This window comes from Drosophila nasuta, chromosome 3 (genome assembly GCF_023558535.2).
Source record: "Drosophila nasuta strain 15112-1781.00 chromosome 3, ASM2355853v1, whole genome shotgun sequence".
NCBI classification, from domain to species: domain Eukaryota; kingdom Metazoa; phylum Arthropoda; class Insecta; order Diptera; family Drosophilidae; genus Drosophila; species Drosophila nasuta.
Genome location: NC_083457.1, coordinates 11,278,252 through 11,293,959, shown reverse-complemented (window position 1 = coordinate 11,293,959; position 15,708 = coordinate 11,278,252). Strand labels below are relative to the sequence as shown.

At 38.6% G+C, this 15,708-nt stretch overlaps 1 protein-coding gene across 5 annotated transcripts in view; it reads right to left on the bottom strand.

The window, feature by feature from the left end:
* LOC132788372 (serine/threonine-protein kinase BRSK1) overlaps positions 1-14,856 on the bottom strand; it is a 31,936-nt gene extending 17,080 nt beyond the window's left edge. For 4 of the 5 annotated variants that reach the window (XM_060795782.1, XM_060795784.1, XM_060795786.1 and 1 more), the window contains exon 1: positions 14,036-14,856. The gene's annotated coding sequence lies outside the window, so the exon portion shown is untranslated. The remainder of the gene's footprint in view (positions 1-14,035) is intronic. The other variant, XM_060795783.1, reaches the window with a different exon arrangement.
* Positions 14,857-15,708: the final 852 nt, after the last annotated feature.

Genomic DNA, 15,708 nt, shown 5'->3' with positions numbered 1-15,708 from the left:
GTCCCATTGGAAATGACTGTAGGAATTAAGCTCACAAACGACTTAAAAATTTCATCAGAAACGCCACTAAAAAACGGTGAGAACCTAACGATGCTTGAAGGCATAAAAGAGGCTAATAAAACGTGGCCAACGGCGAAAAGAAATACGCAACTGGACCTGCTTTCAGAGCCCATAGCAGCAGGTAGCCCTTCTTTTGTAAGTGAGAATACTATATAACTGCCTAGCTGTAGCTGTAGCTGATGTTGCTGATGACGCTGATGGGGTTGGCTTTGGGTTTCGATGGGGTTGTGGGGGGTCGAATCGAGGGTTAAGGGTGTCTCACGCACACGAAATTGAAAAATAAATGCGCATCAAAATGTGTAACATTGTAAGGCATTGGGTGTAGGCCGAGGAGGCATGTCAAAGGGGAGTGGGGGGGAGAGTCGGATCTTCAGGCCAAATGGCAGCAGCATCAGCTGTTGGCAGTCAGAAAGCTGTTGAAAATGTAAAACAGGACATGACAGGAAGGAAGCCACTTGGTTCTTTTTTACAAGAAAACAATGCCGGGCATAATAAGAAAACTTTCCGTTCAACAATTTTCCGGCCATCTTTGCTCACTTTCAGTGCGTTCCGCTAACCCAATTTGAAAAATGTGCTTTAAGTGGAAAACTGACACGAAAAATGTGAATTTACACTGACTGAGAGAAATTGCTCATCAAAACAGTGCGGCAACATAAAGGAAATTAAGAACTCACGCACACACGTAAACACACATGTGTGCACATAGCAGATGTGTGCATTATTTTACACAGAAAAGGGGCGTGGCCAGTCGAGACCATAAAGAATTCATGCTCATTCATGTCATAGTTGGCATTTCCGCTGCTGCGGCGCACTTAACGCTGCGACAAAAATGTCTAAAAATATGCCAAAAGACGTAAGACCCCTCCACACACACACACACACGCACACTCATGTATATATTATATATATGTATATAATACAGAGCAATAAAAATCATAAGCAAAGCGTTTAGCACTTGGCGTTGATTTGGTCGCGACTCCATAGAAATTTATGTTTTTGGGTCGTGCGACGTCTATGGGGAAAATGTCACAAACAACTGCAGAAAGCAGCCAAACAGAGCAGCGTATGAGAAAAACGAAAGTCCTTGACGCAGCTCCTCGTATAAAGGAGGAGGCCGACTGCCTTTTGTGATTGATGCACATAAAAGCCCAGCACGAGTAATTGAACGATTTTCTATAAAACAAAATATTGCACATAAAAACCAATCTGGAAATAGTGCTTCAATATCTTAAACAAATGCCATTAAATATAACTTAAAGTGTAATTACGCTGAAGTGTTTAAACATAGTTGTTACGACTAACTTTAACGAGCCTGTGAAGTGCGGAAATTAAACGATGAGCGAATAATTAAATATTGATCAAAAGAGCTGAGCAGCGAAATGGTTTAATTTTGATTTATGATGTCAACAACATAAAAGTACACAATTATGTTTATTATTGAGTTTTTTGTAATTCAATATTATATAGATACATTTAAATATTATGTTCAACTATTAACAAGAGAAAAGCTACATTTGAGTGTGTTCGACTATGAGATACCCGCAACCCATTTTCAATAAACAGTGCGGTGTTATTCTAAAAATACACCGAATTAATATATTGAAGGTTACATTTAGTACATCGATACTTTATTACATTCAAAATATAGCGTAGATAACCTGAAGACCTCATGCGCTCTGGCTTATCTTATTGCAATAACACATTGTATTCGCTAATTTAAAAAAAATAGTGATTATAATATGATAGAGTACAAAATATATTAGACTGTTGAATAAAGCAATTAAGAACCGACTACAACAGCCGTTTTTTTTTTTGACTTTTACAATTATTTCTTAAATAACTCCAATAATTTTGTAGCTTATCTCAACTAAATTTTTAAGGAACCTTAAAGACTGGACTTATTGTCAGAAATATTGCTATATCTTTCTTCTCTATCTGGTGTAAGAATAATTCAATGTTCAAATATTGGCTAATATTTAAATGACATAAAGCGATGTATTTATAGCACGTTAAATAAACACATTTTCAAATATGCGACAAATTCAACATTAAGAATATCAATTATAGTTTATTGTTATTTCGTGAAATTTAACACCTCATTGGATGCTTCGAAATTATCCTTGCAAAATCACCTTGCTGCATTGAAAATTGCAATTTACGCATTAACAAGCAATAAATTGCATATTTTCATAATTATTTTCGTCTGATTTGCGATTGGGCAGCAAATTGCCTGTTAAGCTGTACTTGCCACATACTGCGGTCATTATCAAGATATGAGCATCTTAGCACAGCTTTTGATGAATAATTTCAATTAGCATTGTGTCAGGTTATGCATAATTTAAGGGCACACTTTGTTGTCAGCCTTGAGCCTCCACTTGATGCTTAATTAACATTTGCATATAGACATTTATGTGAAACCACAATATGAGAATTTATAATATATCAACACAAAATAATTACGAAGCTATCTGTAAAGTTAGGTGTCCATATTTATTACAAACTCGACTCTCGACTTTTTCAGCTCATTGTCAAGTGCTCTTCATTAGTCGAATCATGGCAGGCATTACCCTTGGGGCATGAACTTCAAGCCTAGATAGCAGCCACATGGCGGAACAATTTCTATCTGAGAAAAGCGCAAGTTACTTTGATTTTCCTCGTTCTGGCATCTGCCTTCGCCCCCAAAAAGTATGCTACACAAATTTACATGTGCCCAGAAGTTGGGCACAAAATTGGCTTTTCCCAAAAAACGAAAAGCAAAAAAACCAACAACAACAGCATCAACAACAAGAGCAGGCAAACAAAGGAGAGAAAAGTTGAACTAAGTGGCTGCAGGGCAAACGCAAACGCAAACTGTGAACAGAGGTGAACAGAAGTGTGGCAAGCACAGCCGTGATGATGATGAGGAAGTGGTCCGGGTGTTGAGCAAATGGCAGAAAAACTCAATTTAAAAAAAAATCTGGAAAGAAAAAAAAATATGTGGAAACGAAAAGCGGCAGTCAATAAACGCACAGAGGGCGAGGCGAATGTGTGCCAGGCACAGGACTGAACACGGCTGCTTGTGGGAGATATGCTGAGCCAACGTGGCGTATGAGTGTTTTGGTATGTTGCCCTGGCAGCTGCCAGCAAAGGCAACCAGCCGGCTTTTAAAGTGCAATCAATAAATGCCTTTTGAGTTGTGAAAATTGTGCGTAAGTGCCATAACAGAGCTAACCAATACTCACACACAGACACACACACAGTGACAACACCTACACAGGGACACTGCTCAAACACAAGCATAATTGACTTGGCACTCGTTCCCACCCCCACTTCGACCGAAAGAGGTACAGCAAATGGGCGTTGCTGAAGGCACGATGGAGACAGGAGTAGGGAAGCAAAGCTTCGGCTTTCATAACAAGCATTGATGGCTGCTCACTCAGCTCGTCATATCCTGTAATCGGGCAGGAGAAAGGCACATGATGAGCCGATGTAGATGTAGAAACTTAAAAATGTACAGAAGACATTCGTTCTCTTTTTTCGATTATTTTGGTGTTAAACGAAATTTAAAGAATCTTGTATATTTAAATAAAACCACAAATCTATTAAACTTTAATGAAATGATTTAACTAAAGGAATAAATATCAATAAAATTATGTAATTAAAAACGAATTTGAAACTCTATAATAAATCTCTTTCACTAGAATAGAAAATTATTTATAACTTTATGTGCTTTGGAAAACTCTATTTTTTAATTGCCATTCTAAATAGACATTTTTAATAAATACTCTTTCATACAAAATTAAAATACATATCCCTACTAAAAAATGTAATTTAATCGCCAATGTTACAAGAAAAGTCTTGATAAAAATACAAAACAGATATATGAATTTTAACGAATGTAGCTCTTAACACCACCAGACTCAAAAGAGCTTAACTTGCAAGCTTGACGGGATAACTCCAATAAGCAATTATTCATTGCCCACACTTTGAGTAGGAGGACAAGATTAAGTCACAGCTTAAGCTCACATTACAGCATAACTGTGCGTCATTCACAGCAGATACACTCAACTCATTCGAAGCTAGTCCATATTGTAGTTGTTAGGATTGTTAGGTTTGGTTGTTGTTGCTATTTTTGTTGCTGTTGTTGCTGCTCTGCTTGATTAAACACGCGTCAGCAGCAGCAACGACAACGACGACGACAGCAGCAACAGCAAAGGCAACGACAAAAACATCGAGAACATTTGAACACAACATTGGCAAACGCAGCTGCTGACAGTTCATCAACTAATTGCAATTATGTGGAAAATTAAAATCAATATTTAACTAGCATTTTGTCGAGTTGTTAGCGCTATTGCTGTTGCTGTTGCCATCGTAATTATTCTTGTTGTGGTTGTTGCTCTTGTCGAATGTGAATGTGAACGTGAATGTGTTGCTTGCCATTTGCCAATTTAGTTTTGATTTCAATTACAATTGGATTTGAATGCATTTGTCAGCAGCACTTTGTTTGTTTGTCTCCCTTTTCGTCGCTGTTGCTTTGTCGTTCTCCTAGGGAATTGCAAATGTTAAATATTTAAAGCATGCTCCAGGGGGGTCCAAGTACTATATAGACGGGCAAACACGTTTGCGAGACGTGCTAGTCGAAGCTAGGAAAGGGAATTATTTATGAATGCGACAGAGAGGAAGATAAAAGTGCCCCCGGGCACTTACATTGTGAGCGAAAGCGAAAACAAATGATGAAAGATGAAATGGATGAATGGCATGAGAATGGGAGCAATCTTGCTTGTTGTAAAGAATAAACAATAAATGGAAGTTCAAGTGGCAGGAATACACAATTATTTCCGCTAGAGGCGCAATTTTAAACCACTTATGACTGAAAACTTGGACGAAAAGTTGATTAAAGCTCTAAGATTTAAATTTGAAAAAACTATGTAAAGTTTTTCACTACTGTTGAATAACTAACTTATTAGCTGTTATAATTCATTAATGTTTAACTGTCAATAATTTCCATTTCCTCTTTATAGTTGTTCATTTAATTCCTTCATTAACATTTTTGCAATTTTCAACCACTTCTCGCTAAAAAGTTGATTAAAGCCCTGAGCTTTAAGTTCAACGACAGTTTTTGGCAAAGTTTCAGAATTACATATTATATTTTCTTGAAGACAACAGTTAAAATCTCTTGTAAGCTATTCATAGACAACAACTGACTTATTTGCTCTTATTATTTAATGGTTAACTGTCAATAATTTCCATTTGAAAGCCTCTTTATAGCTGTTCATTTAATCCCTACTCAAAGCTCATTAACATTGAGCTGCGAGTTCAGACATACGCATTCGAATAAATTGTGAAATTTCAACAAATTAGCATAAGATAATTATGTCATGCTAATGCTAAGCCTTTTTATTCATCACATAAAAGTTACAAGTTGAAAAAAGCGCTGTAAAAAAATGGAATGCGAGAGAGAGAGTTAAAACTTTCGACAAATTTGCGGCACACAGTTGCCAACCAGAAATGGCCGAAAAGAAAAACAAACTAGTTAGCTAAAGCCACGTGCCATGACACACAGAATAAACCAGCGGATGGTTTTAAGCAAAGCCACAGTCGAGTCACCAGCACCGAGAACCGAGCAGCGACGAACTACTTCATTATTTAATAAGGATCCAACAAATGGTAAACTCTGAGCGTTAGTTACCATGGATGCTAAGTTTGAAATCGGCTAATAAACCGCTTAAGCCAACACGCAAAATGCAAAAACAGCAAAGCGGGTGCAAACATTTTGACCCGTCCGTCTTTCCCCCCTGCTTGAAGGGGGACAACAATATTACCAGCTGGCTGACAAAAAATTCGATTAAAAGCGACCAAACTAACAAGGCAGGAGAAGAAGGCGATGAAGCTACCACAGGAGGCGCTTCTCTGGCTTCGCTTCGGCTACATCCCATTCCTCTCTCTTTCTCTCTTCTCTTGAGCTCCCACGTCTCGTCTAGCAAAATTGGCTTCACTCGATATGGCCAAAAGGCCAGAACAGCAGCTGGGCCATGTTGTAGATGCTGGCCTTGCTTTGCTTTTCGTTGCCTTGCCAGATCAAATCAACTTGTTTGCCCATGTAAAGTCCCTCTCCACACCTTGGATTATGCAAACGGCAGCATTTGGATGTTATTTGCCTTATCCCTCCGAATGGATGACTGTCGAATGACGAGTGACGAGTGACGACGATGTCGACAAATGACTAACGTGACCGGAAGCTAAAAAGATGAAATGATTTCGGCCCGCAATTAGATGCCAAAACGCAATCCCCACTCTTTGCAGTCTGGCAACAACGCGAGAAAGAAAAATTCAATTAGCACACAAACAGATGGTCAGAAAAAAGCACAGCCCAAAAGGAAAGCGGCAAGAATATGGATGGCTTAGGGGAAGCAAATGTGGATGTGAAAGACATGTCGAGAAATATGAGTAGAGTGCACGAAAATGTAAGGGAAACGAAAGCTGGAGAAGCATAAATAACAGTTCAATGCGGAGAAAAGCCGATGTATTGACTGGAAAAGTCAAACAATGGAGCAACAGTTATAAATGCGACTACGATGATGCAAGGATGCTAGAAATGGGACTAGAGAATGCTTGGATGGAGTTAATACTCCTGGTACTTATTTGGGAAATATGAGCGGCTTTATTACGCTAACTAATGCCTTGTGCTGATATCATAACAACCGAATGAATGATTGAGGCTGTTCATCTATAATTCACAAGGAAACAACATAGTGCGTAACTATCAAATTCGCTGGGGAGATTTTAATACTCTTTGGAAAGATGAGAAAAGATATTAACAAACGTTGTTTGTTTTAGGGGAATTATTCCTTATAGAGTCTGGACTATCGAATAGTTATGGCAAAGGAAATTTATGCTGATGTCAGAGTACACGCGAGAAGCGAAGCAATAATATTGGGTGAGAACGAGCGATAAATAACTTCATGTTATTTCATATGCAATCGCTCGAAAGATGACAGAGTGAAAACAAAACGAGAAGCAATGTAAAGCGATAGAACAGTTTGCAATTCGCTTCCTCGCTTCAACTCTCTCAGAGCGTACAAAGACTAACTCATTTCTCGCGAAGCTCTCACTCTGCCATCTTCTAGTTTTACTCAAAGATTTTAACACTGAGGAGGAATATTCCAAATATTTCTAATTGCTTTCTTTCAGGGAACTAAGTTCAAGAAACACTTGCTTATTAAATTAGAATCTTGAATAAGGAACTTTTTATCGTTGTTGTGCTTCTTATATTGGAGATTTGAATTTAAGAAAAGAAAAATGGTTGAAGTTTAGCCTCAATTTATTTTAATGATGTTTTTATAGTAAAAGTTATACAGTGTAATAAAGTGGCTTAAAATTTATTGAGATTATTTCAATCTAATTTTTAATCTGGAGTAAAACATTCTGGAATGAAGATTTAAGATCTCAAAATAGGATGTTTTAAATCTTAAAAAAACAAATTTATCATAAAAATCTTGTTTCAGATTGTTTCAACCTAAAAATCTTATTTCAAGATCGAAAAGAAATCTTAAATCAAGATTTTTTCAATCCAGATTTCTTTCTCTCTGTGTACAAATTATTAGTATACTGTTTAAAAAACCAAGTAATTTTCTCTTTCTGCTAAACAATAAACATTTTAAAATTCAAAAAATTATATGTGACATACTTCACTCTTTGAGGAAGTTCGGCATGCATATTTAAATGCACTATCTTCTCCTATTGAAAACTATGTTAACAGCTTTTTTAAAGGTATTTAAAGTTAAATTATTAAATAGTCTAGTCAATGCTAGTTTAAAATATGTTCTACAAACTTTTAAAAGAAGCCTTAGATATCGTAAACCCTACCATAAATATTATGTCCAAATGATTTGAATAAATTTAAAAGTACTACGAATAGAAGTTCGCATATCAGTGCAAAGTTGGTTGCAACAAATAGAGATAGGAGAACCCACAAGTTTTCATAGCTGAAAGCAATCCCTGGGATAACAAATGCTCAACTTTTTACGATGGAATGCAGCAAAGTGAATGTAAAACGTGCATATCGAAAAGAAAACAACTTGCCACCGTTTGTTTATCAAGCGCATGGCGAATTTCTGAATTTTTCTATACACAAAATGTAGATAAAAAGTGTGCATCTCATTTCGATTGTTGTTGCTTGCCTCGACCCGCGATCCGTGTCCCGCATTTGGGGCCATTTTTTGCAATTTCCTATTTCCATCACAATTCACTGGGCTAGCACGAAATTGAAGTTTAGTTATACAAATAATCCACAGCGCGTATGGAAATAAAAGCAACATGAACGAGAGCAATAGCAACGAGCAACGCAGTTGGAAAACAAAGAAAACCAAGATAAATAACAGCGGCAGCCACAACAACAACAACCATAACAAACAACAACAAACAAACAGACATAAAAAAATAGCGAGTTCTCTCTTTATTTTTTTTCCTGTTCATTTCTATATGGTTTTTTTTTTGTTGCTGTTGTGTTTTTTGCATTCAATTATACGCGTAGTAGGTGTGGTGCCCCTGGCCAACATTCTGAACGAAAAGCAGTAGCACAGGAGCCGGAAGAGCGTTGCGAGGGGGTTGAGGACAGAAACTGGGCTCTATGCCAGGGCCGAACCAGGGCCCCGCATTTTGTTTGCCAAAGGAAAGCGAGCACCATTTTCTCTCGTTTTCCATCTGAAACGTTTCGGGTATATTTGCCTTTGAATTCAATTACGGGTGACGACAGCGGCAGCGGGGGGCGGCGGCGGTACGTGGCATAGCTATGGGCGTCGGGGGTATCGGGGGCGTTGCTCAGGGGCGTCACTGTCAAAGTCAGCTAGCGTTAAGGGGAACAGAGCTGAGCTGAGCGGGCGGCTCGCTTAATTCAATTTTCATTTACTATGTATACACACGTGTGTGTTTAATGGCGGCTACTTTGATACCCCTTCCTCCCTTCCCCCTCTCTACGCCTGTGAATGATGCTGTGAGTTACCTTGACACTGTCCATGTCTATCTCTCTGAATGTATGCGAATGCATTTCAGCAACTCGCTGGCATTTTAATTTATTTTTTCGCTTCACGTGTAATGCAATTGACCTGCAGACACCTCGCCTAGCCTTGCTTTGCTTTGCTTTGCCTTTCGCTTGGCAACTGAAAATATGTTTAATTGGCTGTCGTTACTGCGACAGCGAACAAAACTTTTCAATTAGAATTAATTATGTTAGACCAGCGCGAGCTGGACGAGCACAGCAAAGACTGCAAATGAGATTTGCGAAGTTTGTTGCCACCACTGCGGCAGCTGAACGGAACGGAAACTGCAAACAAACCTTCCGCAAAGCGCGGTTCTCTGGCAATTATTACGCCAATTATAACTGCAATTTTTTATGCATTTGCGCAGGGGTTGTAGGGGGGCCTGTAGGGACATCAAAACAGAAAATATGCGAATTTAATTTATGGCTCAGAAATGGCCACCGGCAACAAATTGAGTGGAGTGTTATTGCGGCTGTTGCTGCAGGACAAGCAAGTGTCATAAATAATTCGTTGCATACTTTTCGGGATGTCAGCAAATGTACCAACATCTGAGAGACAGAAACACCCTGTGGTCAGCAGACACACACACGCCCACACACACAGAAACAGATTTATGCAATTCATTCGGAAAGTGGAAAACAACATTTCTGCATTTGCAGTTGCATTTTATTTAAGCATTGCAATGCTTAAAAATGGCTTTCAGGCATTTTATGCTCAAATATAATTATGCCCAAAACGGAATTTCAAAAGCGTAATCTCAAAGGAATTGCAATTTTCATTAAATTATTATTTATCTGTTGTTGCAAAGCTATCTGAATTTTATTCAACATGTATTCAAAGCATTGCTTTAATGAAAAATATTCCAATAGACACGAAAAGTTATGTTTGAACAATTTTTAATGGGTAATGAAAAATGATTAATAAATATGTAGAGTCTTTATTATTACTCAAATTTTTTATTTGGAATCTTCCCCTTAGTTGAGACATACCAATAAGTGTTTAAATTTTGTAAGTAACATTTATTAATGGTAATCTTTTAATGTTTTTAATTGCGTTCCTGATAACTGAGTTGGCAAATATAAAATATTAAAAGGAAAGAGAATTCTAATCTTTTCTGTAGCTTTTATATAGTTTTTTAAGCCCTGTTTTCTGTGATATAGATTAATATTTGATATATTATATGTAAAGTAAATTTTTATGTTTAAACTGAAACAGAATAATATATTTAAAAATAGAAAATTGCCGTATGATAAATTAAACTGTGACAAAACAGTAAAAAAAATGTATTTTAATAAATTAGATAAATTAGCATACCTATAAATTCAAAAGGTAGATAAATAAACATATCTGAGAAGAGGAATATTTAATGGTTTCGATAAAAATTTCGTAGAAATCATGTTTCAAACGTATTCCAAGAAATGGTTTAACTCTAAGGACTCCTATTGCTATTCTATCCATTCTTTTGCAATTTGGTTGAGCTAAAAAATATTTGTGTAGGCTGTAAACGACACACACACATTTTTGTATGCCTTTGGCTGTTGCATCTGTGAGCGGAAGCTAAGTGGCATATCGCAACGTAAACGTATACTCGAAAGTCGACTGGCATTCCAAGGAACATGGCACAAGGACGACGCTTACCGTATGCAAAATTGATGCGGTCGCATAACCAAATTGGACTTTAAGCTAAACTGCAATGGCAAGCAAGCGCATAAAGAAGGGCAAGCAGGGGACGGAACGGAGGAGAGGAAGGTGAGCCGGGCATCCTGGCAGTCAAATGGCAGGAAAGACATGGAAAAGGACACCAGCTGGCACAGCACAGGGACCTAAGAATCCGTCTGTGAATAGAAAGCAATTCGATGTGCTGCAGATGCATGTGAATTCCCCCCGCCCAAAAATAAAAAAGGAAATGCAAGCAAAATAACAACAGCAACAGCAACAGCTATGAAAAATGAAAACTGTAAAGAAAAATGTAAAAATGTTGAAAACAGAACACACACAAAAAAAAAAGGAAACTTTTGCATATGCTTTAATCAAAGGACATGACGTACGGGAATGTGGCGACCATTTCAATTCATTCTTAAAAACGTAGAGAGCAAAAAACGAGAGGGTCCAAAGAGGGGGGAGAGTGGCGGCGGCGGGGGAGGCGAAAGGACAAAAACGGAAGCGCACGCAAAACTGTTGACAAAGCCACGCGGGTGCCAAACGCAGTAGTTGACAAAAGTCCACGCAGGCGCAAGGGTTGAAGAGATTCAAATTGAGAGAGGAAAGAGAGAGGCAAGTGTAGAACACTCTCTCGCTCTTCGTTCGCTCTCTCTCTCTCTCTCTCCGCTTGTGCACACGCCCAATGGGTGGTTGTTGTTTGACAGCGCGCTCTGCGTACGTGTGTGTGTGTGTGTGTGTTTTTGGGGGTTGCTTTTGACATTTGTAACGTGCCATGTGCCCCACTGCCCAACCTGCCCGCCCGGCAATCCCATAGCACATTATCAGAGTCAGCTCCCTTCCCTCCCTCCTCTCTCTTCTGCTGGCTTGGCCAACCCTTCGCGACACATATTAGGCAAATAGTTGCCGCTTATTGCCTTTTAATTGCAACATGCTCTCTCTCTCGAGTTTTTTTTGTTTATTAAACTAATTGGATGGGTACAAAATGACAATGTTGCAGCTGCCAAAAACTTGGCAGTTATCAACGCCCCCAAAAGAACGTTAAGAATAGGTGCAGCAGTAGCCAAAGCAGTTGAGACCACGTTAGCTTAGCTGCAACATCGCTCTTGTCGTCTACCGGTAATCCCCTGGGTCATTAAGGCGTCTACGTGTCTGCTGCAGTCGCGCTGGATGAAGAAGACGAGTTTGCCATCGCCGCCTTCGTCTCCTGATTGTCGCATGTTTTATTCAGTTTGACATTACAGCGCTCCTCGCTCTGCATTCCCTTCTCCATCCTTTGCTCCATCTTCGTCCTTCAGCTGCCCTGCAGCTAGCTTGTAAATATTGTACAACAACAACAGCAGCCAAAAGGGGAACGAGTGTTGGTCATGACGGAAGTTAGTAACTGTTCATATTTTTTCTTTCCTTGCGCGCTGCATTTTTGATGTGAGATGCTATATTCCACGATTGGGTAAGACGTCGACGTGAAAAGGACCTCGAGCTTAACTTTTGCTGACGACGGCACCTTAATTGTTTTGCACCCAAACTACAATTTGACAAGGGTTTTTCTTCTCCCTCCTCGACAAACTTGAAGAGAGATAAATGTGGCTTAGGTTTGTCGATAGCTGGCTCAAAATTTACTTAAAAACTGCGAACATCAAGTTTGCGCAAAAAATTCATCTGTGGGTGACAGCTTCAGGCAGCAAAAAACATGAAATTACAGTATGCTTGCAAGTTTTGCTTAAACTATGATTACGTTTATCTAAGGGATTTATGGAAATTCCAATCAAGTTTGAAATGTTTGTCGAGATTGGAGCTGCTGATAAAGCTGCAAAACTTCAAAAAGAAAGCCTGCCTATGTCTAGCTTTGTTGAATTTTCGTGCTGAATGCGATAAGAATCGTCTTCAAAGTAAAGAAATTTGCATTGTGCTTGTGTAAAAGAAAAGGGTTTCGAGATAGAAAAGAAAAAATGTCACAAGTTTCACATTTATTGTTGTTCTATAGAATATATGAAATATTTATTTAAAAAATATATTATTTAATCCATCTTCAATCATCTTTAACAAGTTTCTATAAAGCTGATCGGAAGAAGATTTACTTTTCGATTTGCCAACTCAATAAAAATAGTTTTCAAATTTAAAAATAATTTATTCACACACAAAAGCCAAAGCCTTCTATACACTTCAGTCTCTTTTTGGCTCGCAGCTGTAATTAGAAACAGCTCTGAGAGTGAAATTTCGCTTAGAACAAAAGAAAAGCAAAAGAAATTCTGCTGCATAGTTCAAGGAGATTAGTCAAATCGCTGGAATAATTTAACAATTCTGAGAACGAAAATGGCAAAGAAAACTTAAACAAGAAGCTTAAATTCCAGCAGGCCAAAAACTAAACATAGTTCGAGTATATTTTGCGGACTTTAAGTAAAACGAAAACCTGATGGCCAAAGTAGGCTATGCATAATTCAGTTGAATTGATTGTGATGTTGGCATGCAGAATAGGCCTGATAAAGACTTTGAATTGACTCGAAGAAGGACAAACAAAACATCGAATACAATTGCAATGCTGAATAAGAAACTGACTGTTGTCTATTTTTCTGTTTTTTTTTTGGGGAGGTTGGCGTCAATGAAAACATTATTGGAATATTATAGGATAGTCATTGGGCAAAACAATGACGTCACGCAAAAGTTAAGCAAACTGAAGTCTCCTTGAATTTGAGTCTGCGAGTGGCAGCAAAATGCTGCTGAGGGCCACATCAGGTGCAGCTTGATTAATAGCTCAACTGTCAAATGTCTAAGGGAACACAATGATTTTCGCACTGTATTTTCAAGTTAGGTTTTTAGTTTTTTGCTGGTCGTAAAACTCAAAAGCCACATCCGACATATTAAATTCAGCCGTTGAACTTCGTTTCGTACCATAAAACTGTCTATAAATACAGTTAAATGTGTGCAAGTGTATGCGTGTGTGTGTGTGTGTGTGTGAGTGAGTGTGTTTGTGTTTGTACCTCGCTGCGAATTTCTGTGGCTGCGGTTGGTACGTGTGTGGTGGCTCAGTTCTCCCCCCTTTCCCCTCTTGCCATGCCCGCTAGCTCTGTACCCTGAAACGTTGCCTGAATGCTTGAGCACATAACGTGCCATGTTTTTATTTTATTTTTTTTTGTATTTTGTTATTGTTGCACGTAATTTCGAATGGCTGAAAATCGATATATACAAAAATCTATAAACCAGAGAACAACAACAACAAAAATAGTAAAAGCTGAGCTGAGAAGGAGGAGCTCGAAGAAGAGGAAGACGTAGCAGAAGTTGTAGTACACATTGCTACTTACCCAAGTGGCAACAATTTCCGCTCGCCCTCTTTGCCTGCTGGAGCTGAAGAGGGAGCGCGGGAGCGAGAGCGGGAGCGGGAGCGGGAGCTGGCTGGTCGAATGTGTGTGCGGTGTGAAATTTCAGCGACTTTTGCTTTATACAAATCACTTCCGGGTGAATGTTGCCGTTGCACCCACACAATGCAACTGACCAATAAATAAAACACGCCACACACACTCACACAAACAAACGCGAACGTGCACTCACACTAATACTATTCAAATACGCTGCTTTTGTGTTGCCTACTTTTGGGCAGCACACACAAACACACAAGCACACACAAACACGCACACAGAGAGAGACAGACACTTGCCAAAATTGTTGTTGGTGCTTTTACGCTTCGTTTAATTATAATTATTATATAATTAGATTTGCAATTTGTATGCATTTACGCAATTGGCGCATAATTCTCGCAGCATTTGCATAAACATTTTACTGATTATTTTTCACGCACACACACACACACACACATAAACTGACGCACACAGCTAGCACACACACGGACACAGATTCGGCACACACACGCACGCACGCACTGAGAGAAGTAGTAACACTTTGAGAGTGCCAACACTTTCTTGCTTATTATATTTTTGCTGCTCATTCGCGTTACCGTTTTCTATTCTATAAACGCGTGTGTGTGTGTAGTTTTCTTCTTTCTTTCTTTTTTTCTCTCTGCTTTTCTATTTGCTGTTTTGCTGCTAAACGACCGTTACGTCTGCTTTTTTTGGGGCTCGCTGCTTGTCCGTTTGCCAAAGTGACGCACACACGACAAAGGCGAACGTCGTCGACTAACTGAGTGAACGGACCCTCTGTATACTCATAACTGGCCAAGCAGTTAGCTTTCTCATATCCTGAGAGCAACAGAGAGAGCGAGAATAACTCAGCAGCGAGAGAGCGCCAAACACTGCTATGTGCTAGAGAGAGAGTGTGAGTGTTTGCTCTTCGCATTGACATTTAATTTGCGTTTGCTTTGTGTAGTGCTTTTGCGTCAGTGGTTGTAGTTGTAGTTTTTGTTGTTCCCACTGCCGTTGTCATTGTTGTTGTTGTTGTTGTGACTGTGGCTTCGGGGCTGTCCGCAAGGTGGTGTGCGTCTTATCAATCACATTTTTGGGGGTTGTTCACAGGGTGTTGCAGTTGCGGTATTGTGTCACCCTGTTGTCGTTTTGCCTTGCGCATGCGCTAAGACCGAAATGAAGATTACGCTCAAAAGCACGAAACAATACTCTCAGCTTATGCCTTTCACAAATTAAAATCAGCTGCCGCAAAATATGCTACACTTTGAAATCATAGCAAAGAGCTTTTAACAGCGCACAATTCAAATGTTCGATTAACGGTTGCAGCTTATAAAAATAACAAGTAAGTAATTTAAAATTAAATGATAAATTATTAAATTTATTATATTTATGTATATGATTTATATTATATATTTGATAATTATAAATAAAAAAATTAAGAATTGCATGTATGTTCTTTCTCAACATTTGATAAGTACAGGGTATAAACAAATGACGACCATAGCCATAAATAATAGAAATAATGCATAAAAAAACCCAATATATAGAAATATGTATTTAGCATGGGAAATACAAAATAAAAGCAAAGGAGAAAAACAAAAAGTGACAACAGCAGATCA